At 37.0% G+C, this 25,531-nt stretch overlaps 1 protein-coding gene and 1 long non-coding RNA gene across 4 annotated transcripts in view; one reads left to right on the top strand and one right to left on the bottom strand.

Annotated features, from left to right (window-relative positions):
• ARHGEF3 (Rho guanine nucleotide exchange factor 3) overlaps nt 1–25,531 on the bottom strand; it is a 140,950-nt gene that overhangs the window by 96,795 nt on the left and 18,624 nt on the right. The gene's annotated exons all lie outside the window — the stretch shown is intronic.
• Nucleotides 20,926–23,710, top strand: LOC140658263 (uncharacterized). Its single transcript, XR_012044668.1, has 3 exons — nt 20,926–21,159; nt 21,596–21,805; nt 23,562–23,710. It is a non-coding gene; the product is annotated as an uncharacterized lncRNA (long non-coding RNA).

The raw sequence follows: 25,531 nt of genomic DNA, 5'->3' as shown, positions 1-25,531 counted from the left end.
AGTTAATTAAAAAGGTAGTGAAACATATCGAAGTCACTGTATATTCCTCCATGACTTACTGCCCTGATCTGATACACATGGGGTGTAACAAAATTTTTCGCAAACTGTTTTGTCACCCGGTGTGTGCTGCGCTCTTCCAATAAGCAGAAATCAGGCTGAAGCATTGCACTCATTTACACTCCATGGGCTACCTTAAATAATTTCTTCAAAAACTTTCACTTTTATGCACCTGGCCTAGCCATTACTTCCCTATTGTCTATTCTGTCAGGGGTATTCAAAGTTTAAGTCTGGAACACAGTGAATACATCAAGTCTAATTTCCCATTACAAGCAACCATTTCATATAGCCCGTCTCAAACTTACCAATACATTAAAACTGCAGAAGTACTGTCCTACTATCGTACTGAAAGACTGTTTTAGAAATCTCACTGTACCCATAATTAGAAATAATCTAGGCTAAACATATTCATAAATTGTTATGACTACCATTCTGAACCAGCATTTTTCAGCTGAACACACCCCTAAGTCAAAATGAAGTAAAATACAAGTTCTGGTTCTCAACTGCACCTCAAGTAACAAAATATAGTGTCACCAAAAACGAGACCTCATTTACAGTTTTCAGTTTGGTCCTTCACTATCTCCAAGTTATTTTGATCTCTTGGTCTTCCCAACTGTCAACATCAGCGAGAACTGTACTGAAAAAGAATTAGAGTATTGCAGATTTTTTTCAAATACATTTTAAATTAACGTCTTGCTCTTTTTTCTACAGGGCACTACTACTGTTACTTCTGAACATTCCGTTTACTGGATAAATCTTTTCTGAATTGCAGTACTATATAAGCTAACTAAGAAACGGCCTGTCTATATTATAAAACTATTAAAATACGAAATTGCTATTTGATATTTTAAATACAAAAACATAAAGCTACAAAACTGTCAAAGAATTCTATTTTTTTAAATAACCAATAAATGTTACACTTTGATAGGAGGGATACTATATCAATAGGTGTATTAGACCCACTTGGTTTGGAAATAAAATAATTTACTGACCAGACCAATAAAAAAAGTCATCACTGGCATAAGAAGGTAGCAGATAGAACAAAATAAAACATTCGTTTAAAGATGGGAAGGGAGACAAATTCACAGGCATTAACACTGATGAGCAGATCTGACTTTCAGAGGCGTGTAAGTAAAATAACTCAGATACTACAGTAAAGCTTTTTCAGATGTCAAGAACAAGACAGGGACGGTTCCTATAACTGCATGCACTGTGACTAACACTCTTGAAATACATCAAATAGATGATCACAGACTAGATCACGGCTGAGAAAAGGAAGCACATGATGTGTGAGGGAAAGAGAGGAGTTCCTGCCTACAATTACTTGCAATAGTAATCTCAAAGCTGTAATTTGTAATACTTGACCTTTCTTACAGATCGATCTTTTTTTATTTAGCTAAAAGTCACCAAAACATTTTCTCCCCAGTACTGCAGTTTTAAGAATGAAAGACTAGAAGGTAGGACTATATAGGAACTACTCTTCAGCCTGTGGGAGGGAGAGAGGGGGTCACCAAACCTGTCAGCTAAGCTTGGTTTGAAGATCGCTATGGAAAGTTTACCTTGGAAATAAAACCCTGAAACCAAGTCCATCCAGTCTGAGAAAAGTGCAAGCGCAGGCCTGCCGCTTGGAAAGGCAGCCCATGACGATACTCAACCTTCAGCCACATCTGTCTGTCTGAGCGTGAAATTCCTCCTCCTTTTTAGTAGAAGTTTTAACTGTTCATCTTCCATTTGATCTTTAAGCTCCAGCCCTGGCAAAATAAGCTCTGGAAATGGCATCTTCACATCCTAGTAGCTCAGATGTATCTTAGATCCCTTGAAACATTTACCAGGGAATGACTGAACTGTACTGACTTGCTTGCCTGCTAGTTTCCTAGTGATCCTGCTGTTCCATAAGGATAACTTGGAATTTTACTGAACAAAACATTTATTACTGCAGGAACTTTTGACACTGGTAACGTCCTCTGGGCTGTGGCTCTATCTTTAACCAAGGTGCTTCTACCACTGTTCTGCATCCTGGAGAGTAAACGGCCACTGAATTAAACGTATAGTGAATTATCAGCTTAAGATTTGGAAGGTCCCAGATTCTGTGATCCATGAGAATCACTTGAAGTCCTAAGTCAGCATGAATAAAAGTTCTAGAACTTCTAGTACCCATGAGTTAATTTAAACAGTTTATTAGGTTAATTACAATAAATCAACTCCCTATGCTTCTTGTAACACAAAGCTGTATTACACACTGCCCAACAGAAAGCAAAGCTTTACAAAAGAAAACCACTTGTAGAGGTGGGAGGGGGGAAAAAAGAAGAAAAAAAAATAAAAGGAGAAAGAACAAGATAAACCATGAAATTAAAAACTATTACAGGTAGAGAAATTTTGTTTTCTTTCTCACAGCTAAGTATGTACTACAGAAGTTTGTATACAATAAAGACAAGATGTTGCCATAAACTCTGATAAAGTAGTGAAGTGGATTAAGGATAAACATCACTTGGTTTTCACTGTGGAACACTGAATTAAAAATAAAGATGCATCTCTGTTAAGACTAAAGTAGGTATTATTTGTCTTATAGTATGTTTATGTTGTCCCATCTGCTGCTTGCATTTAGGAAAAAAAAAAAAATCCAGCATTTCATATTAAACCAGCATCATCATAAAGGCCTGTCTGGAAACACAACATTGATCCTTCTTAAAATGGTTTTGCAAAAATGATCCCTATATTTTACATTTGTTGAGTTTAATAAGTATATACCTAGCACATTCCAATTCTGCCTTGGAACTTAAATTAAAACTTGAATTTTTTTCTCCTCACCTGTCACCAGTAGCAATAACATTTACATATCAGTGAAACTGTAGAGTTTTTGCAAAGACTGAATATGACCTATAACCATTCTTTCTGCATAAAACTCAGGATAGAATTCAGCTATGTTCCCCAGAATTTTGTTAACAATGCTAAGAAAAAGAATTAAAAGTCATAAAATAATGCTTTGGTCCTTAAGATGTGCAGGGTTTTCTGTTAGGTTCCCTCATACATGTACTATGAATAGATATAATAAAAATATCTGTTGGACAAAGATATCCTTATGGAAATCTTTATTCAGACACAATTTTTAGACACCACATTTACATGCCTCCCAGAATAAATCAGTGGAGTTTTTTTGTGCAACCTTTACTGTGCTGTAAGTTAGTTATATAATGACAATCGATCAGTAAAAGTATATAAAGGAATCTAAAGACTAAAACATGCACTGAATGTTTTAAAGTTTTATTACATTTACTAAAAAAAGCGTGTTATCTGTCTTGAAGCATGATGATGAGATAAATGAACGATTTATGGCAGTTTATATTAAGCTCATGTAACTTCTCCATCTTCATCTGATCCTGTAGTCTTTCTGCACACAGAATCGGACTACAACAGTGGTTTTTTTAGATATGAATACCCAAGCTGTGTGTGGTTTGTTTAAAATACTCAGCTGCTATATCTGTTTGAAGCTAAAAGCACATTTCACAAATCCACACGAATACTCACTCAGATAATAAAAGGAAAGCTCAAACCACTTCGAGACAAGCTGTGCTAAGTAAAAATTCTTTTCAATCTGCAAAAATAAAGGTTGTTACTACAGCTGTAAATATTTTATGAAGATACTCTTAAATAATAAATAGTACTTACTGTTCAGAATTGTTCTTTGTAATGTCATCTTCTCAATCTATCAAAAGTGTACACTAACATACTGTTCATAAAAGCACATTTATTTTAACACACCGGGATATTTGTGATACTACATTACATACACACACACAAAATTCAAAGTGGTTTACCTGGTGAAGCCTGAGATATGCAAGAGCATTTTAGCTTTGAACAATAGTTTTGAACAATACTGATTCTCTTAGATGTTTTAAGTTACAGATAATAATAAATTAATGTACCTTTGGTACTGATTTTAAAAGTAGGAAAAAACCCCCCATGGTTTGACCTACTTAATAAAAAACACTCAGTCCTCCACCGGAAATCTCAAATACTATTTTTCTTCTATAGTAGGCCTGTGCATTTTGGCACTAAAAGGAGACTGTGGAAAATTTCATTTATTTTCCAGAAGGAAAAAAACAAATCTAAGTTCGTATGGAGAGTTTGCTTGATACGTTTTTCTTCCTAAAGGCAAAGCATCTCATAAAGATCGTGTGTATGTTTGCTTTACCAAGGTCCGGTCCTGCAGACGTGAGCTGTTCAAGCTCCCATAGCGGCTACTGACAGATCACGGCGGGGGCCGGGGGGGAAAGCTGCTTAGATGAGCAAGATTGAACACTTCCTACCTTGAGAGAAACAAAAATATCCACCAAGGAAAAAACAGATGACTAGCTGGGCTGCCTTCTGAATACTAACGTAATCTTGTATTGTCCTACTATTATGAACTGTGTGTCATAAACCTATTAAGAAAGAAAAACAGCCCTTGTGAACCTGGATATACACAGATGAAAGCCTGCATCACTGAAGCAGGTACGGGTACCAGTGAGGTGTCCCACACCTACTCTTTTCCCATGCTTTCTTCAGAACATGTTTATTTATACTATGAACCAATGCAATGCACCGTAAAATATCCCATCACTAATAAAACCCAAAGAAGCTACAAAATGCATTTTTTAATTTCTGGATTTGTTTAATTTCTTGTAGAAATGAATACTAATTTTATGAAGAGGAAAAAAAAAAATCTGAAGACCAAGTTCTACATTTTGATCTAAAAATCAGATATTCCTAATGATGTAACATTTCATCTTCTGTAGAAACACAGACTTGATTTAAAGCTTTAAACATAATTAATTTCTTCATCTGTAACTACTGCAGGTTAATGCAATAAATTACATCTGATATACACCACTATAAAAGCATCCCCCTTGACATATATGACCTCCACTCACAACTAAAACAGAAAGCCCTGGCTGCTAGCCAGCAGGAGGATGCAGGTTTTTCTGCTGTTTGCCAAAGCCATAGCTGCACGAATGCTGGGGAGGGTGAGAAGAGTCTGTATTATGTTTCTATACCAAAATATCACTGTTTCATGAATATTGTAATAGCTAAGATAAGAAAGATTATTCACTGGCTCACTTTGAATGTGCAGCCTAAAATTATTCCTATAGCCTTTCAGTAATACTAGGAAGAAGAAACAGCAATAACGTGTTTGTTAATTTTTAGTCGTTACCCCATCCCACTGCTGTATCACAGGTACATGCTGAATTCTTTACAAAGAGAACAGCTCCTCATTAAAAAGAAATGTTTGCTCATCTCCACGTTACAGTCAGCCATCCAGATAAGATCCTCTGGTCTAAGGGGAAAAAAAAGATCTGATAGTAATGCTTAAATGGCCCCTATCATGAGATAGTCAGAAAAAGCAAGCCTCCAGGCAAAAACCTCACAGCAATATTCATGCTCAAGGAAAGAGAGTCAGTCTATTCCATTTTGTTTTCAAAATAGAAGTAAGCTCTCATTGAGAACCTACAGCTGGGAAATCCACTCAGTTTAGCAAGATTGGATACTTACTGGTTAGATAGAAGCAAAAACATTCACCAAGAGAAAGCAGACAAGGGATTTCTTAGCAGTTCGTGAAATCCAACCAAACAGCATTCTCAGCCTATAGAGAAGCTACTAATACCCTCAGAATGATCATTCAAGTGCCACCACATCATGTTCTTGATAAAGGAAATGGGTGTTTTCTGAAAATCCTTTTTGTTTGTATTCGTATCATCTGGCTCTCTGAAGGTAAACATTAATTCCTGCGAAGCTGTGGTTCACTAACAGGCATTTAGAAAGATCAGAAGGACTGCATAAAGAGGGCAACACTATTGAAAACAAGTAACATTTGGGGGCAAGGCAATTCAATAAAAGATTTTAAAATTCCTGTACTGCTATTTCCTTATCCCTTTGCCCTGGTTTCAGCTGGGATAGAGCTAATTTTTTTCCTAGTAGCTGGTGTAGTGCTGTGTTTGGGGTTTCGTACGAGAAGAACGCTGATACCATGCTGATGTGTTGGCTGTTGCTAAGCAGTGCTCACACTGGTCAAGGACTTTCCAGCTTCCCGTGCTCTGCCGGGCGCACAAGGGGCTGGGAGGGGGCCCAGCCAGGACAGCTGGCCCCAGCTGGCCCAAGGGCTGTTCCAGACCATATGGCCTCATGCTCGGTATAGAAACTGGGGGAGTTGGCTGGGGGCAGCGATCGCTGCTCGGGGACGGGCTGGGTGTTGGTCAGTGGGTGGTGAGGGGTTGTATCACTTCTTTTTTTTTCCTGGGTTTTGTTCCTCTCTCACTCTCTTACTGTTTTCCTTCTCATTACAATTTTTTGTTCCAATTATTAAACTGTTCTTAGCTCAGTCCACGAGTTTTCTTACTTTTGCTCTTCAGATTCTCTCCCCATCCCACCAGGGTGGGGAGGGTGAGCGAGCGGCTGGGTGGTACTTAATTGCCGACTGGGACTAAACCACAACACCCTTCATTTGCAACTTTATCTTTTTCTGCATTATAGCTTGTATTTCAACTGAAAAGCCCAACAATGTAGGTTTGTAACAAAAACGTCAAATAGGATCGCTCTGTCATTAAGCCTATAGCCAACTGAGAGGCTTTTCTGTGTTGAAAAGTGAAAAACTCCTGCATACCCTTTAAGGAGTGCTGTATGATACTTTTCACACCTAGCTCTCAAGGATATGGCACTAAGCCAGTCAGTCAAGGAAGGAAACCTGCTTTTATTAAATGCAATCAGCTATAGAGGATTGTAACTTTCAGAATACTGTTTCACTGAGAAAGATTATTCTTGCATGAAGAAGTATTATACACTGAGTGGCAAGAACCACTCCTGCAGCGTCTATGCAGCCAGACCAGAACGCCTTATCTTGAGATTGTAACAGGCCTGTCACCACTGGAGCTAATAAACTAAACTTCTCTGTGTTAGACTACACAAGTGTATGCGATCATGCTATGACTTAACTTCAGCGTGCAGTAACCACTCCCCCAAAAAAGTCAAATTATACCACATAATTTCCTGTCTACACTAGTTCTGCCCTCTGCCATGCCTAAAGGATTGCAGGCTGTTGTGGCAAATTCCATTTAGCTACTTTGTCACATATAGTTTAATAACTTGGGACATAAAAATCTCACCAACGATTAAATTCCACAGCATACTGGGACTCTGCTCAGGACACAAGCAAGTATTTTATTATGGCATAACTAAAACGTGGGCAACAGAACTTCTCCAACACTTTAAGCACTGTCAGCTAAATAAAGAACAGAATATTAAGAAGCAAAAAAAGTCAGGAATTCATCAATGTATCGATAACAAAACCTTTCATGGGAATGAGTTTCAATATTTATACCATGTCTGAGGAAAAAGCTTCAACTTTTTCAAACAACCTTTCCCTGTTTCTAGAGCTTTTTATTTAGAAAGTTCAAGTACCATGAGTTGGGATTCCCCCTCCCCCCCTCCTTTGGGTGCTGTTATAAAGATAAGCACCCAATGAAACACCCTTTTTTCTTTTAGGGGAACATGAAACCTGGGAGAGAACACTTTCAGATCATTAGATTAGTAAGATCAATAGGTACAATAAACACAACTATGCTTAACAAAATATTTAGGATACTCACAGCTGAAGCATCTGTAGACAAGCAAACATTTTTAGTAGTTATGTACCCAATACAGCCAGCTTTCTTTAATAAGCTGCCAGTATATTGAATTTTTTTGAACTCAGTTATGTTATGTGCATGAAAACGAACTACAAGAGGCCCTGAAACGAAGTTTACAGCAATACGTGATGTATACATACAAGTCATCAAGATCAAACCATGCAACTCTTAGATTTACAAAGACATTTTCACTTGTAAGACTTTCACTTGCATTATTAGCAGATTGTACACTGCAGGAACCCAAATAAAACAAATAGTGATTTCATCTCCATTTCATCTTCATTTCCATCTGCACAGTAATGCCTATTAAGTTGCATAAATAACTGTAAGAGCAACTATTAGCCCCCCAGGTTTAGAAAACTTTTTTCTCCTCTTATTTAACAAAGTGCTCATCACAATGTTCTTATTCAGCTTTAACTTTTTTTTTTTAGATCTTGAAAAGAATTAGCAATGTCCTTTTAATATTGAGTAGTTTAGCTTCCTTTGTTTGATATAGCTTCTTAGGACTTTTTATTGTGGCCATAAATCCCCTGAGCTGCATAAGCATTTTGTCTTACTCCATGACAGTAAAACTACCAAATCAAGCCCTAAAATGCTTTTAAGTTTAAAAGTTTATTCATCTCATAAACAAGGGACTGGTTTCCCCTTGTTCTGAATGGAAGTTAAATAAATACAAACAAGGCAACTATATGTACAAAGGCCAGTTTACACATACAAGGAGAGCCAGATTTAACAACAAACAGTTTCAATAAATATTGCATCCTCTGACATCAGGATATTCTGTTTAATACAAACACTGACAAATTTATTTCTGCAAAAATTAGAAGAGTTTTTGAAGGCAATTTATAAATAGACCCTGAAGTCAACAAATACTGACCTCTACCATGTGACTTTTGTAGTCTTGATCTTCATTGCACAGTGAGGTCAGAAGGCTATCAAGACAGTTTTATTTTCAAGAATTATGGAAACCCGTTTTCATAACAGATAATCCTGTTAATAAAAGCTAAGTCATAATTCCCGAGCGGATGATTTTGTACTACAGGTCTGGCATTGGAAGTTTCTTTACAACATGAAACATTTGAAGCTGGTGCCAAATTTTACACCCCATGTTTCTAACACTGTTCTTTGGTCTGAGGGATGATACTTCAGCAATATATTCAAAGGGCGTACGCACTCTGAAACCAAACACTCCTTTCATAATATCTGGATTTTTATGTAGTAGAATGACTTCCTATTAAGTACGCAAAAAAGCCACATTTTCACTATTTCCATCATTTCTGAAGGGACATTTAACCTGAGATGCAAGAGCAAAATGTTTTCAGTTGTTAGTTATTATTCACAGCTGGGTTCCTGTGGGAACATTTTGTGCATCAGTGTTGCCATAGCAATTACTATAGAAACCCTGAATGCAAGGGAGTAAAACCTGTTGAAACTATCATTCCGTTAAAGCTCCATTCAAAATATCAACTCAGGACAGAAAACGTTCACTTATCTCCACTTTTGCCAGCAACAAGTTATGTTTTCTAGTCTCTTCAATATAAAGACACTAACTACATTATAGTAATTTCAGCCCAAGGCCATCTTACAAGAGCATACAGAAAACTGTGATAAAATAATTTTGTTACAAAGTACAGAATCCTATAATTAAAAACTAACATTATACCAGTGATGACTCTGAAAGTGTATATTTTTTGTTTTGTCCCAGGTCAAAGTACATTCATTTAAAAGTGCATTTATAGGTAGGAGAGATTTGGAGCCAGTTTCTTCAGAAATACATATATATATATAAAAATAATAAAATTTATTTATATGGATAAATACACACCCCCCTCTGCTTTTTTTTCCTTCCGAATTAATACAATTCCTGCAAAAACAGGAATTAACATGTTAAGTGAGACCAGTGGATCAGACAGGAAATGCGATTTTGCTGTAAAGTAGACCAATGATGGGTTGATCTACCAATGGAAGTAATTTTCTCATCTCTTTCAAGGCAAGATTGCCTGTCCGTGCCTGGAAGCAGGAAGGCCTATATCCTTCTTATTTTACCTTATTTATGAGATTTGTTATCAATTACCTTAATTAATACAAGTATTTAGTTGCTTTCCTTCTGCAATCTCTGCCTAAAGTATGATGTCAGAGCAGCAAGTGCAATAATTATGTTATTTTGTTTGCCTCATAGCATGCATTCGCATTATCTGTTTCAAATATATTGGTGTATGTTGTTATAGGCAGAAGACAAAGTCAAACCAAGATTTCAGGCCAACTGCTCCAGATTACCTGTTTTACGATGCCTCCCAAGATAAATGCAATGAAAGTGCTTAAAGGTCAAAAAGTAGCCACGTATGAAAGCTGCAAGCAGAAAAATCTTGTAAGAAACACCACTTGTACACACCATCAAGGGAAAGTTACTGCTAATAAGTATCCAGTGCTTCTTTACATTATTTTTAAGAGTATTTTTGCTGTAGGGAAAAAATAAAGAGCCCAAATAATTAATTATTTGAATATATTATCAGTATCGCTATGATCACACTGCTATACCTTGCTCTTCCAAAAAACATGAACAAAAATCTATTTATTTCTGCTATGTGTTTGTGCTATACATACCAAAACTTTCCAAGCCCATTTAAATAAAAAAAGCTAATACAGAACTGACATTACCTACTGAAAAGGTTGTCAGAAGGCCCTATGAAATAAACACAGCTGTATATGAAACTTTAAAGTTTTTCCACAGTTATTTATGAAATCAAAAGGAATAATACAGTTTGGTCCAGTAACTCATATCAGAAACATCTTTAACATAAGTTTGCCAGATATTATTTGCTTTCAAAGAAATAAACATTTCTGGGCTATTTGCCCTTGCAGATATTGACATATTCTCATCACGTAAGCTAGTACAGTATCATTTTTTTTCCTCCAAGAAAATATTCCATTATTTGTAACAACTTTATAATACATGGTAGAAGATTCACTCTGACATGCAGAAACTACTAGTTTTAGACTCATTAGTTATTGGTTTTTGTTATACTGCTGAATGTTAGCAGTTGCACAATTGCACACCGTTTCATTCTGTATTTTCATCAGGTTTTTGGTTTTTTTTCAAGACATTCACCACTATTAGGATTCCCCTGAAACTTTTTTAATGCCATGCCTTTAAATTAGGGCATGTTTATCTTTGCTCTTACTCTTGCTGATAGCTAATGTATTTGGGTTTCAAAGAGGTATATTAATTAGGTTTAGGAAGTAGACATACACTGCAGTATTTCATTATAAAAACTGAAAAGCTTGCTAATTACAAAAACAAGAGAACAGGCTTTTTCAGTCTGAATATAGAAAGCACCAGAACACAAGGACAATACTCCTATTTACTACAGCAGCTGAAATGAGAGAGTCATAAACCACAGGGGAAGAAATCAAACAGATGTTGACTTGATCAACGATGATGCAAAATTATTTACAGTTTCCTTTATGGTCATTGATACCAGAACTACTGTTGGTAGCCACCAGAGTGACAGGAACATAAGGTAAATGGTCCTACTTCTTTTGAATATGTGAAATATGTTTCTGAAGCCAAGCTGTTGGATTCTTTCCAATTGCTTATACTATATCCCTTGATTAATAAAATAGCATCTTGCTTTCTGTACAGCACTTTTCATTTCCAAATGCATCAAAAATGCTGTTCTATGGGTCTATGAAAAACTGATATGAAAAGAGTTCACTTCATCCAATAATCTGCCCACCTCCAACTAACATGGGGTCTTCTGCATTAAACACATTAACTGTTTTATGATGCTGCAGGATTTATTGACAGCATTATTTGTCTAATAGCACTATAGGCAGATCTCCCAGTCTCGACAACTTCAAACTGAGAAAGAACAGGTATGCAGAGATGTGACAAGTCAATCTTTTGGGGGAACTGGCGTAGCCATGAAGAACACACAGAGCTCAGACTTGCAAGTCTGATGCTCCAGTATGGGCTCTTTGTTAAGGGTAAAGATTAACGATAAGAAGCTGCTTTCTCATTCCTAAGAGAGTAAGGTGGCACCGGAATTCAGTGAAGCTGCAGCCACATCCTATGCACAGCATGTGACTTCATGATCTCAATCAGAATGTAAAGAACAGAGATACAGCACTGAGCACGCACGGTAACAGCAGAGGCACCATCTTGTTGCAAGCAGACACCACCTCTTAGCCCCATCCGCTCACTCGAACAGACTCTGCAAGGGGCAGACCTGACGAAGACTGGTTTCCTGTGGAAGCAGGCCCTGCGTTTCGTCCCACACCTCAGCGCACTCTCTGTCCCTTATCACCTCTGTGACGCTCTTGCCACGAAATGGCTGTGGTTAGTTCAGAGCAGCACATCTGCTGGTAGGCTCCTGCCAGAAGAACATAAAATGGCTACACTCTGGCAGCCTTCCTCACAATGGCAGCACTCACCGGGGTCTCTCACCTCCACCCACACACAATTATGTTAAAACTTGAGTTTATCTTTATTGGCTCTGATATTTTTTATATCTTTTTAAAAACGAAACTGGGCAATGGGTTGAAAAGTTACTGGCAAGAGACAGACAACACAGTCATATGCCATTTCCTGAGGAAACTAGGCTTTCTTTAAACCACACACATACATCTTTCTGCAAACCTGACATTTCTAGGTACCTTGACAAGCAAAGTACAAGGTTTCATAACTTCCAGCTCCCACTCCCCCTTACGTCCTACTGAGAAAGACAAAAGTTTGGGGGTTTGGTTGGTTGGTTTTTTAAACTCAAAATGTGTCATAACTTTTTTCTTCAAGTAAATCTATGGAAAAGGGAGAAAAAAGTCTGTTCTTACTTCTTTAAAGTATCATAATGAATCAACCACCCTACTCAGGGAAAAAGAAGTGCAATAATTTTTCCCAAGGTTCATAAAATCAGGTGGCTGTTCTCAAGAGAGAAAAATTTTAAATTACTAGCAAGTGAAATATTTAATGTTAAACCTAAACCACAAAGAAATATATATTAACACTGTGTCTGATATGTAAACAAAGAGCTTTAAGATGATAATTCTAAACTCGTCTGCACTGTGAAAAGAAAATGCAGAAAAGAAACGTTACAGTATTTTTAAGTTGTCTTTAAATGGAAAACAGTTACCTCTTTGCTCTAGTAGAATGTAAACAGAGTTGCAGTACACTTGAAATGAATGAGTTCTACTGTGAACAAAAGCCTCAGCAAACAAAAATTTGCCCTATAGTGCATCCGAGATTTAACTGATTGCTACAATGATATTAAGGCATTAAATTACCATAGAAGACATTTATTGTAAGCATGCTCTGATATCATGAGTGTAAATCTTTGCACACCAGATTACAATGTCTAGTAGACAATAACACATAATAAAAAGTGGGTGTTATGACACCTTTACAACAGCTTCACACAAAAACCTTTACATTCTTACAGAAATCTCAGCGTATGAGTCACTGTGTAAAGAACCTGAAATTCTAGATATTTGACTCTCAAATAAATACCGGTACGTTGAATAACTGAGCTTGTTTTCCTACACAAGTTAGTACTGGCAACCAAGCAAATTCATGTGCTTTGTTAAAATTTCCACTTCGTGAAGTTTGTAACAAAGCAAGACAACCAGGCATCCATACTGATCCCAAACTTTGCTCTGCACCACCAAAGTTTTGTTTACCTGAGCAATTTCTAAACTGCTAGATTAGGCTGAGAAAAAAGGTTAGCAGTTTCCTCAGGGGAAACACAGCTTGTTGTTTCACCAGACTACTAACTATCCTCATCCATTCACCTAGCAGATGCAAAATCCTGAATCAACTGTGATCTCATGATGGATGAGACAGTTCCTGGGAGCACCAATACCTTAGCAAAAGAGATCATCACAGATTCCTTGCTGGGCAAAAAATATTATTTGGATCACTGATTAAAACAGCTTGAGTTGAAATGGGCAAGGAAATAATACTCAAGATCTTCGATGGAACTTGATAACACAAAACCATTTCCTTTAAATAAGGACACCAGACATTTAAATAAGGACACCAGCACACCAGAGATAATGACACCAAACCCAAGTTTTTGCCAGTTCTAGAGTCCTTTGTCAATCTTCCCATCTGCCCTTTGTGACAATTATGTGTTTCTGTAGGTAGAACTCAGTTGCTGAAAGGCTTGAGGCAGGAGCACGGTAGGAGAAACACATGATCACGTCCTATCTGTACTGTTTATTAGAAAAACAAAACAGAACCAACATTAATGGACAGTGTTCCTCAGGGAAGCAGGGACAGCTGCTTCAGCTGCATGAAGTTGCCACATTAATCAAGGAATATAAGAAACCACTATTCTGTTTATGACCAGAAAATTACTGTATACAGTTTTTGTAAACTGCAGTGTACAGAGGAAGGGAACATCTGACAGTTGTCTTGTTGTAAACAGGCTATTTAGGAGCTGTAAAAAGGACATGAGATCTGGTAGCGGTGCTCTACCCTACCTCCTCAGGCTGACAGGAGAAAACTACGCAAAGCGCTCATACAGACCTGAAGGACGCTGCTGGTCAAAAAGCCCAGTCTTACATGAACAGCATACATATACACTATGAGCAAAAACATACAGGAATAACTTTCAAAGAGGAAAAAAATAAATGGTTCAGGTGCTTTTCAATACCTTGATAGAGATACTAAAAACTACCATGAAACCAAGTATTGTAATATTAAGTCCTCCAAAACAAAGGACAAACACCAGTAAGTGAGAGAAGTTTGGCTAAGCCTTAAATGGCATTAGAACATTATACATTTTTTAAATTAAATACCCTACGTAGTCACTCATAGTCCCCACAGAAAACCAAAACAATAAACATCTATCCACGTACCACTGGTAAATACAGCCCCCTGCTGCGCAAAATACAAAACCTGTACTGCGGTTACCTTTCTGTCACTGTGCTCTGTGAGCATTCTGTAAATTATTGTGTACGCTCTCATTTACACACAAAATCTGATGGCAAGCAATAAAAAAAGAAATTCAATTTCCTCACAACTCTCCTACTCCAGTAAACAGAAAATGAAAAGATTCTGAATGGATGGGTGTGAAGCAGCCTATCCATTGTAATACATATGAGAACCTTCCCTTTAAATTCCCCTCTCCCTGTGTTTAATAATTTTTTTAAATCAAGCAGTAAATGTTGAATACGAACACATTATATCTATATATATTTAAAACATCCTCCACATGTAATTAAATACAAATCAGAATGAAGAAAAGTTCATGATTCATTTAAAACCTCTGTTGAAATGAAATGTAAAAGAATCAGTTAAGTACTCTATTACAGCATACGTGACCAGGCGAACGTTGGCTTGTGCCAGATGAGTTGTAGATTAAATAAGCAGCATTAAGGAAGGAAAATTATTTTAAATTACAGAATATAAAGACCATGAAAAGGAGCTATTATTTAACCTCTGGATTAACCATATGACACCCAACAAGTTTTAGATAGCTTTACCTCCTACAAGAATTGATCAGGAAGATGCTATAAAACAGGCATCACCATTGATTAACTGCATCATCACAGAAGTGTCACCAGATCATATTCTGACAAATCGGAAGGCAAGAGTTGGAGGGGTTTATTATCACTCTTATTTCAGGAATAATAAACCAGCAGATTAGCAAATAAATGTCAATGTTTAATGATAAACTAATTTAACCTCCTAATCCTAATTTTTCTTCCTGCTTCCTTCATTTGTATAGAGATTAGTGGACATTTCCCACTATTTTCTGTTTCATTACAGAGTTCCCCCATGTCAACACAGCACAGGAGAGAAAGATGAAAGAGTTCCTTAGGTCAGTTGTCAGTTCAGAAAAAGGAGGATATCTGGGGAAAGGAAAAAAAAAAAACAAACCTTCCAAAATTTGATGGATGGGACAGAAAGGGTGCTATACACAAAGGTACAATAAAAGCTTATCATCACTTTCCCTGTCTGCACTTCGATACAAATCACTTACTGATTTGTAGCCGACTTACTGTGACTTCACTTACTGCTTTAAGTTAGACAAATAACAGATGCAAGAGTGAGGGAAACACACCTAAGCAGGCCCAGTTACAACTCAGATCTTCTGAGTTCTGCTGTAGTAATAAATAATACAATATGAAGTTCTGGATGAGAATGTATCTAATGAAATTGCAGCAATAAAAATTGTTATAACCGTATATTAGAGAGACCTCAATTTTTTAAAATTTGAGTGCAATTTTTTTGTTTTTTTAATCTATCTGGTCACATACAACTTGCATTTTAATTTGTGTAAAAGAAACATATTATCCAGCTTTGAAAAGAGAGCCCTCTTTATCTTACTGTTCTGTACAGAATGGCGTGGGGGAGACACCAAGAAAGAAAAATTGAGAGCTCCTCCTTTTTGGTGTAATTTGCTATGATAAATGAGAGTCTTTGAAACAAAATCTTCTCCACGCTCAGAAGTATAGTAGTAATTCAATTAACTCTTAAATACAGCTTTAGAATCCATTTTTAAAATGAAGACATAACTAACTGGACAGCAGTAAAATACTGCTTAATAAGTTAGCTTCTGGCCTTTACCACTGAATGCAAAACATGACAGAGAAGACAATGATACAGCAGGAAACAGAGTACCTATATTCCTGCCGATAGAGCAGGTTAGTTTCTCTGAATTTTAATTTATGCTTCTTACAATGATACTGAAGTTCAAAGTCAGGGAAAAAAACATGCATTCTTAATACTAACAAATATATGTGGATATTCTGAAACATTTGCAGGTATTTTTCAATACTTTGCAGTGCTCCTATTTTAGTCTTGTATTCATACTGAGTTTCTGTTCATAATGATCTTGATAGGAGCTATTACTATTAGCCCAGGTTTGCTTTTCCACATCAGAAGAAGTAAATCTACAGATTTAGCAGGGGAATTTCCTTGTGTAGTTTTAAGGCAATGTAATGACACCTCACTACAGAAAAGCTGTCTCTCATATCTGACAGATTTGCAGGTGACCAAATGTATTCAGCTTGAAAGATACATATTCAAATCATCCTCTCTTACAACACTTATTTGTGGAAATTTTCAGGACCCACAGGAAAATGCAGTTAATTTAACCAATACCCATATTCTCCAGCCTTCCCTCCCTACCCCCCACCCAGAAGGAAAGCCCAAGTTAAAAATCAGCCTTTTGTTTCTGATCTTTTGTTTCCAAATACTCCAACGCTTAAATGTTCCCATAGAAACATCATGTTTGTTTTCCTTGAAAACTTTATCACCAGCTCCCTCTACAGTCGGAGAATCAACTAAAAATATATAATCACTTATCGGGGGGGGGGGGGGTCGGTCTAAGTGCCTTATTATTAGTAGTAGGGTATTAACCAGAAGCTCAACTGTACTACATGTTGAACAAGTGTGTAAAATAATAACAGACTGTTTATTAAGAACAGATACTGGAGTCTTAGTGAAAAGGAATCATGAACAAGGACAAGAATCTCTCAAAGAGAAGCGGGGTAAGCATAGAGGAAATAGATGGTTGACAATGGTGGATCACTGGGATTTTCTTTTTACATTTAAAAAAAGTCACAGACACCCTTCATATAGGCATGTGCCCGTACACCCAGAGAATCAAGATGTTTCAAAGTGGTTCGCAGAAATTCACGCTATTCTACATTTTATATGTATTTACTTACATATTTTATTGCAATTTACTTTGAGGGCTTTTTTTGTTTAATTTTTAACTTGTTTAGTGCGTTTAAGTTAAGAGTTCTTGTTTTTTTCTAAATCAGCCTAAAAGTAAAACATATTCCACCTACAATGGAATGCAACAAAACCTGGTACGCTCCACTGAACGTGGGTGCCTTTACCAAACAGTGAAAGGTACTGGCCAAGGGAGGAATATAAACCCATATTAACCAAGCAGAGAAGATTTATTAGAACTCATCAGCCAAATATTGCTTAAAAACAAAGCCAAAAAGTATTAAACTAATTCCTAGGTACAGATAATAAAAAACAAAAACAAAACAAAAACCCACCACAAGACTGAAGAGATTGTGGCAGCTAGATTTACATCAAATATCAACTTTTGCCTCTGTGGACAACTTTTTCCACCCCAGTTAAAGAAGTAACAGAAAATCTCCCTGATCAAAAAGGTGATAGTGCTAATATAGCTATAATGAAGCCTATAGGATACATAATTGCTACAAAGGCCTGGAAAATTTTAATTATCACAGAAATGGTGTGTTTTGAAACACACTGGCAGACTTAACTGCAGCTGCCCACAATGAGTAAGGGTCCCTGGAGGGCTAATGGTTCCTGAAGTATCGATAGCAGTTAATGGAGATGGGGCTGATTGGCAGTAGAGGCACACTCTGGAAAGATCAGTCAACTTCACATATATTTCATGAAATCTTCCATAAGTACTACCAGTATCATCTGTTTAATGTCATATCCTGCAGCCTCTCTAAACAGGAATAGGAAAACCTTGCCTTGTTCATCTGCTAGCTTGCTCAAAAGACTGACTTGTTCAGATGTCGTAATACTATACACAGCATTTAAAGATCAAACCCATCTGAGGGAGATCTTTAAATGATAGCGGTTTTCCTACAAAATGCATAGTATGTGCATCAAATATGGTGATGTGCTAAAGCAGCTCTAATGGTGGGGTCTGGAGGATGATTTTGGGGGATATTGATAACGAGTAACCCACTGACTCAGATAGTTAAAAGCTCTTCTACTACAACATGTGAGATCTTCTGTATAGATTAAATGCTTATTGTTTATGATTCAAGTATGACATCATTGTATATTTAATTTAGCCAGAGTTAAACATTTTTGGTACAGAAATGGAAATTAAGGGAATTAAGACAACCAAAAAATCACAACTCTCTTATCGCTGTTAATTTGCTATTGCCACAAGTTATTTTTACCATTATTGGAATACACTATGAAGGAGGGAAGGAAATATTTTCCTTTATTTTTCTTGTTAACATGCTTCATATTTTGCAAATAGAAATTTTCACTATTTCTGCAATTTTTCTGTTTTTTCATGAAGTAATAGAGAAGGAAAAGAAAATGCGGCAAGAGGCAGTATACCTGAATGAGAAGATGAGGCTCTACAGCATGAAAAAAACAACTAAGACGCATGACAAATTTCATCCTTGTTCTAAACTATGCAAATTCATTCATTCTATGTTTGCAAGATTGCACTGAAGGAGAAGTTCTCATCTGCTATAATCATAACTTCAACTTGCAAATGACCAAAACATGAGTTAGGGCTGCTAAGGCCTCCTTCCACAGTGTATTAGTTATTTACATTGGTGAGCCAAGCCTAATCACCATGCCTGTGTTATTTATCACCCTGTCAGCATGCACTTCTCATCCACAGAGGAGAAAAAAAATAATAATTTAAAAAAAAAAAAATCTTAACATGCCAAAATGAGAAAGCCTGGTTCTTTAGATAAAGCTATACAGATTCAGCTTCTCAGTTCCAGCGATTCCTGTTCCAGCCGAGAGAGTGACTACCACAGAAAGTCCAAAGTGGCATTCATTTTTATTAAATATCTTTTCTAGATTTCACCAATATGTTGTAATAATCAAATGTAAGTATACAATTCACATAATGTTGATGCTACTATAGAAATCCATTGTAGAGCCCGACCCTATCTCCATAGGAACTCAGACAACGTACCTTTGTCTAATAAGCAGGATGTGGCTGTTGAAAGCAGAAGTTTAACTGATGTATTACTAGCCTAGTTAGCAAACCATGAAGAACTGCTTAGATCTGCCAAAAAAGTAGGCAACTAGGGGAAAGGTAATTCTGGCAGGGGGAGATCGCAACCACCAACTCACAGACCACCTACCCCAATTATACCGCCAACTCAAATGATGAAGTTAAAGAAGAACAACTAAGCATGTGCACTAATTTACACACTGGCTGAAAAGATTTTAACCAATCATTTAATAGACGAATACTGCATATGTATTAGGAAGTTTAATATGTTAATGCTTTGTGTATAAATAACTTAATTTGAAAGCTTGGTGTGCTGTCTTGAGACAGACACCCATATCTGCGCAAATATGCAATAAAATACCTCTGCTCTGTGTGTGTATTGGCATTTTGCACACCAGATAAAAGAACCCCGATTTTTTGGGACAACAAATATGGCCCATCAAGAGGAAAGGAAGAAGACAGGTGGACTGATAGATTTTTTTATACTCCTTTCCTACATCCAAGTAACTAAAAATTACAGTTTTTAAACATTCTTCACCTCTTTAAAAGCTAAATAGATTTCACTCTCTATATACACTCCTTGTGAACATTCCATTTACTTGTACGTCAGAGTTAAAAGCCATGTCACTAGCCTGTTCACTAATACACATTTATAAACAAAATACCGTTGAGGGCAGCCTAAAGATGGTGTTACCTTTTACTTGGATAAAAACTTCTTGACATTGAGTTGGAACCAATTAAGTACTTCAGAAATGTTTGTTCTAACTCCCTATGCTAACAGTTATAATAAAAAAGAGACACATTAAGAGTGAAAAAGCAGGTAGAATACAATGGACTTATAATCAAGCATGTAGCAAAAGTCTCAAGAGATGTAATACCAATAGAAATTATCTGAAGTATGACCTGGAGACAATATAATCACATGTACCAAATGCAGATGAGAGCTTTATCCAGGAATCTAGGGAGTGATGATCTTTCACCAAAAAAGAATAAAGCCCCTGAAAAAAAAACCCACTAAATATTACCTACAAGCAGCAGCCTTAGCCCCCCAGTAAGATGGCTTTTGGACGAGCAATCAGTAACTCTCACCTCTGCTTGGTATCTCGTTGTGCAGTCCCAGAATCAAGCAAAGGGTGGGGTGGGAGGAGGGAAGGAGAACAACCAGAAAGCAGAGGGCCACCAGTGAGTTCAACAGGAGAGCAAGGCGTTCCTCTGCCGGGCTGAGGAACAGTCCCGGATCACGCCTGCCATCTTGTGGGACTCGGATTCAGGCCAGCATGCAAGCTGAATGCTTTTCTTTCTTCCTTAAGGCAGCAATCAAGACTTTTTTTGATCCCATCCAGGATGAGGAAATGCAATCCATACCAAGTTTTGTAAGACATGATGATTAAACACATGTTTAAACTTGTATTTGCCTGTGGGGCCTATTTTCTTCAGTTACAAAGCCCATTTCATGTGTGCATGAGACTTAAGTCAGCAGTTGGCGACTGCTCTTGTTCCAACCATTTCAGCACATTCTCATCTCTCTCTGTTTCTGAGTGCTCTACAGAAGCTGATATGAGTCATCCTCTCCATGTTCTACGTCGCTCTCCTGGATCTTCATCCACTTCCTTTAAGGGACTGGCTCTCAGGCTGAAAGTCCCAATGCAAGTAATTCCTTCATAACAATTTTCAATTCTACTACTCCTTTTATGGGCAGAGAAGTACATTAAATAAACGAGGAAAGTTAGGTAAGATAGACGTGATTTTTTATCTATTTTGTAAATATTTATCTGCTTTATTAAAATAGTCTGTCATAATTGTTAGGTCATGCTAACTATACTGGATATTCTTCAGCGTTCCAAGAAGAGTATTTCCTGTCTTTGCAATGAGACATTACTAGAAAACAACTAATTCAAGGCCTCTTGCAAATAAGATTAATTTTATCTAGCTACCTAAAGTGTTAATCTGCAATTTATGGGACTTCCTTTTTGCAAACACTGTAACCTTGTATTCTCCAAACATGTATGTGCCTTTTGTAATCACAAACATCTGCAGTTCAACTGCACTTGACTAGAGCCGTTTTAATTCCGTTCTTCAGGACAACTCATTTCTACTGACTGAACAAGGATATAGGAGAAACAGGGAAAGTTGTTAAACTTGTTTCTCTTCTCACTCTAATTCCAGACACATAATTCTTCCTTCATCAGTTAGCAGCTGGCAAAAGCTGCAACAGAACTATGATGATTTATGTCACGAAACCTTACTTCCCACACAAGTTAGGAGTCAGCTTGAGTACTCGTCTGTCTTTGAGCTACAGTATGCAGCAATTTAGCTACCCTGTTCTGATCCTCATTAAGGAAGAAGGGTTGCGTGATTAAAACCACATGCATTAAGGTAAGTATCTACATACTACCTCATCATGAAAATGCAGATTTTCAGCTGCTCACCACTGGTTTCCTATCTTACATTTACTCACATTGCAGTCATGGGCATCTTGGTTCAAGCACCTTTTTCATCTCAGTTGACCTTGTTATTTCTATTTGGTTTTTAAATAGCAGACAAGTTTTGAAAAAAACCAACCAAACTGTATTTGTTTGCACAATACCCCAGAATAATTACTTTTGCCATGCCAAAGAGTTACCAAATTTTAAAGCTCAGATAAAACAATAATCAACAGACATTAACATACCCCATATGTTCAGGCAGTGGTCTGATATCCTATCTAGCCACTGGGCAGAACTTCACTGTAGAACCACTTTTCCTTATTAAATAAAATCACATTAAAAGCTAGCTGTGTAATTGTAAGCCTGGTGGGTCCTAAATAAGTGAATGACTAAAAATAGGTTTAGCTCAGCAACAGCTGTGAAGAACCTAGAATTACAAAAGTGAGAAAGCACTTCACAACTGAGATCAGAGCTCAGCCACAGTAAGCCCCACCACTATGGACTGAACGGACTGTATTGCAATAGAAATGCTACATAAATATGTACAGGCACGTAATATGTTTTCTGGAAATTGTGAGAGTGCAGCTAACAAACATTTAGGGCAGCCTGAGGCTTTCCCTCCTCCACCTACCTTCCCTTCCCCACCTTTCACCCTGCACGCTTGTTTGTTTTAAACGCTAACCTGCATTTCTTGACTTTTTACCGCCCAGTATTTTTATTTCTTTTCCCCTTGCTTTCCTGTTTCTTTTTTTTCCATAGTCCGTGACATAAAACAAGGCCAGACTGCTAAAGAAAATGTGCTGTTAGAAGCAGGCTAACAAAATTAGTTAGTGCCTTCAGCACTCTAGTCATTTTTTCAGTGGAAAACCTTTTAAGTTTCACTCTTGTCGCAATAATTTACTCACAAGTTAATTTTACAGTGAATTAGTCGCAGTAAAGTCAACAGAACTGCACCGTGTTCATAATATTAAACAAACTGGGCATCTTCACTATATCAATTTTAACTTTTTTTGGCGACAGATTGTATACAATACTTAAGAACTGACACAGGGGTTTGATTCCAATAAAAATGTCTTTAAATTAGGCCTATATCATTCTCGGGCTGGCTCTATAAATTCTTATAGCTTCATACCGCTCCACTGAAGTCCATACTCTCACTACATGAGCCTACTTCCTTCTTTTCATCAGACAGCTACATACTGCATGTATATTTTTGAAGCCAGAAATCTTTTTCCCATCATTTAAAATAGTAATGTTCACCTACAAAGCTCTTACAAACCCTAGAAAACAAGCATACCAGATACTGCATCCTGTTATGAACCAGCACCAAAAATAAAGATCAAAAAGAAATTTTTATTCATAAGGCTAATGTTTTAAAATAATGATTAATTATCTGAAGAAGATAAGTACAAAATTTGGTCGATTTGAGTTACTTTTCCTTATATATTTTATAACTCTATTTTACCATTTTAGAATAAAAATCACTAGTTTTGGCAAAGAAGTCCTAGTAAAGTGGTCAAACCCTGTGACCCCCCCACTTCCTTGGTCACTGTGTCCTAGCCCGTACTTACTGCAGTTTTGCTCCCTCTGAGCTGTACCAAACAACTATTTGTAGGGCTCTGTTACATATGAAATCACTGAAACAAAAATTAATCTCCTTTTGGGAAAGCTATTTGTAACCAAAATTATTTTCATCTAATTCACAGAATGGATCAATACAGTACTGGCACGACAGAGGTGGTGGCAAGCAATGGCAAAAATAGGAAAAAGCAACTGAAACGCTAAAGTGTTTTAAATTGGCTTCACTGCAAAAGCCAGATTATTGTGAAGCTTCACTCCCGAATGTTTTCCTGATTTAAAATAAATAAACAAACAAACAAATCTGGTATGTTTCAATTAATTATTTCCTGTGTCTATTTACAGTGTTTTATTTCACATTTCTAAGGTCGTGATATTAAAAAAAAAAAAAAAAAAAAAGACAGCAACAGTAAAAGTAACAACTTTGCTCCTAATTATATTCCCCAGTATACCACATCCCTTGCCTAGGGAAAGGAACAGTCAAGCACCAAACAGTGTGAGGCTCCAGTGAAGACTTTAAACCACAAACTCTGTAAAGAGCCCAAAACCAGGACGAGTTCTACTGTCTTCATCAGCCACTTACAATACCATGAAAAAAAAAAAAAAATTTACTGACAAAAGGTTGCATTTATTTTAACTTACAGAAGCTTTTCTGGGTAACTGGCACTAAGTTAGCAAATAATTACTAACTACTTGGATCAAAAATTCAAAATAAAAAAAGCATAAGGAACTAGGATCCATGAAAGTAATTTTAATAAGGTTTGGATTGTCAAGGTGGAGAATCAACACTTTGGTTAAAATTACTAATTTGCTTCTTATTGATGGGTGTTTTTCTTACATCTTCTGACAGGCCTTAGTGACTGAAAAAAAAGTTTAAAAATCTCATTCTAATGGTCAAATAGTGCCATGTGCCAGCAAGTGCCATGTTTTCACATACAGAAGCCACATTCTGGATAACCAGACCACTTTAAAAAACTACTGAAAGAAAAAAGAGAAAAGTAAATCCTTGGTGTAGTCTTGGGTGACCTACTCAAAATCAGAGACAGAAGACCAGTGTTGGGTTTTTTTTCCTTTTTAAATAGAAAACTCAGGAGAAGTTATTACTAACTTGGACCATTTAAAAAGGAAGTAGAAAACACCCAAAGTACATCTCTTTCTGGAACACAGATGAGTACACAACTTTTTACTCCTTAATATTTGTTTCTGGCAAATATTTATGGTTTTCTTATCAGAGGTAACAGCACATACTTGACTAAAGGAATGAATATTTGATTAGATAGATAATATATGCTTGGGAACAAACCATAAACTCGCTGCTGCATTCAACATTCCTCCATTTAGAGCTGGTCTAGTTTTAAGAATTGCAGAAGACAGCTATGCAAGAGCAAGTAGGTAGTCCATATATCCCTGAATCTCTGGGTGTCCATATTGTACTTCTTTCTTTCCTGCCTTGAAATCTCAACCACACTGAATTTACACGATAGGCTTCTAGAATCCCGAGGACAGCCCCATGAAAGATGGTCATTGTTACCTCTCTGTGTCCCTTTTCCAGAATACCCCTTTAAACAGGAGCAGTGCAATGTGTTGTAATGGTATCTAGCCCTCATATAGACCATGCTGAGCTGGAAGAACTGTTACATCAATAATGAGCAAGAAAAGCAGGCTCTTCCAACTCTGTGAGAAAACGTTGAGGCATCTTCCTGCAGAGACTGTGTTTTAGGCACGAGGACACAGCCATTCGCAGGGCAGTTGGCTGACCCGCTCTCTTCAGAATGGCTGCACAGCCACAGCTGCATGACAAGAAGCAGTGCCAGGCATCACACCAGCCAATGTCAGGAGTAAGATCCTAACAATCTCTCTGCACCCTAGATACATCCACACTAAGGTATGACAGTAAGCTTTTCTCTTTCAATGTATGCAATTATGGAGCTGGTTTTGCAATTAATTTTTGTAATACCTAAGTTCAGTATCTAAGTTTGTCTTCCTTCTCGCTATACAGACTGGAGTTTCAATAGCTCCCCAAAAGTCACCAAAAATAATAGTTACAAATTGTCAATTTCTCTACAGTAAATTTATCAGAAAACAAGTTATTCTTCTA

This window comes from Ciconia boyciana, chromosome 11, assembly GCF_034638445.1.
Source record: "Ciconia boyciana chromosome 11, ASM3463844v1, whole genome shotgun sequence".
NCBI classification, from domain to species: domain Eukaryota; kingdom Metazoa; phylum Chordata; class Aves; order Ciconiiformes; family Ciconiidae; genus Ciconia; species Ciconia boyciana.
The sequence above is the reverse complement of the archived record's forward strand: the minus strand, read 5'-3'. Positions and strand labels throughout refer to the sequence as shown.